Raw genomic sequence first — 1,552 nt, forward strand, 5'->3', positions numbered from 1 at the left:
AGGCAGAGGGAGTGACGGGGGTGCATAGGGAGGAGACTAGTGTTTTCACAGGAAGGAACAGATGAGGCAGGTACAGGGCGGACAGGTTTAGGATTGGTTAGTTTAGCTAACCCTAGGAGGGGCAGTTCCCATAGTCAGTGAGCTCCAGATTCCAGAGTATCAAGAATGTAGAAATATATATATATATATATATAAATACAGAACCATGGCTATGGCTTTGGAGCAGGACCAGGACTCGGCTCACCTGTCACTTTAAACCAGTATTTTAACACTGCCTCACAGAGCCTCCCTGGGGGTCCTCCAGGCCCAAGGCGAGGATGCCCATTAGATCAACTCTTATTTTAACTCTTTATATTTCTTGGATGATTTCCTCTGAACAGAGGGTTCCAGAGCACTTAAAACACAATTTTAGAACCATGGTTTAGGCCCGTTCCCTTTCTGGTCCTGGGTTTCCCCGCCTGTAAATGAGGCAGCGGGACTGGAGGATAACGTGCTTCCATAATTGCTGTGGAGGAAACTCCTCATCGCTGTTACAAAGGTAGGAGAAGGGGAGGAAAGAGGGTGCCGTCGGGTGCGCAGGGAGTGAGAAGGGAAGGAGATACTAGTTCTTGTTCTGCTGCCTTTTGTGTTTTTATCCCGATTTCTTCTCCCTCTGCCATGCCTGCCAGATATGTAGCTCCATCTTTTTTTCCTCGTGCATGCCTACAGGTAATTTTAATGGTCAAATCACCATGTCCTGGGGACAGCATTGTAAAAGGAAAATAATTTTTTATAGTAGTGATGTTCTCACTGGGGGAGCGCGTTCCTGACCGAGGATTGACATTCTTTCTCCTGCCTGCGCCCCCGGTTCACAGAAACGGATATTTTATACAGACATGATGACTCAAAACTATAAATTGGTTATAAATGTGGTGAGTACTTTGGCAGGGGCCATGGGAAGGACGTGGTAGGAAATACCACTGAGTAAATGCAAGCAGGTTGGGAGTGGGGATGCTGACACACTCGTGAGCGGCCCCTCCAGAGGACTCAGACTTGGAAAAGCTCAAAGCACTTTGATACTAAACACGTGAGGCCAGTGCGCACTCTACAACAAAGTATTTATCAAGCCCTTCTAATATAATTTCCATGTAATTATCTTGACTGGAAGTTTTGTTAGTTATAGTAAACTTTTAAAAATGTTTTTTATTTCCATCTTACATGTTGGAAAAGTTGTGTGTTTTTACAGCTTGATTTGGATAGACTAGGTCCCTTTTATGAAAATAAAAATATTTGAGCTAAAACCCACTTGTTTTGACATTTTCCTTTTAGTGTTCTCATAAGCAAAAGTTCATCCATGTTGTAGCATGTATTCAACTTTATTCCTTTTTATTATTGGACTAGAGGCCCAGTGCACAAAATTTGTGCACTGGGGGAAGGGGGTCCCTCAGCCTGGCCTGTGCCCTCTCACAGTCCAGGAGCCCTTGGGGGATGTCTGACTGCTGGCTTAGGCTCACTCTCTGAGTGGGCTTAAGCCACGGCTTCTGGCTGAGCAGCACTCATCCTGTGGGACTGG

The sequence above is a fragment of the Myotis davidii genome, unplaced genomic scaffold (assembly GCF_000327345.1).
Source record: "Myotis davidii unplaced genomic scaffold, ASM32734v1 scaffold198, whole genome shotgun sequence".
NCBI classification, from domain to species: Eukaryota; Metazoa; Chordata; class Mammalia; order Chiroptera; family Vespertilionidae; genus Myotis; species Myotis davidii.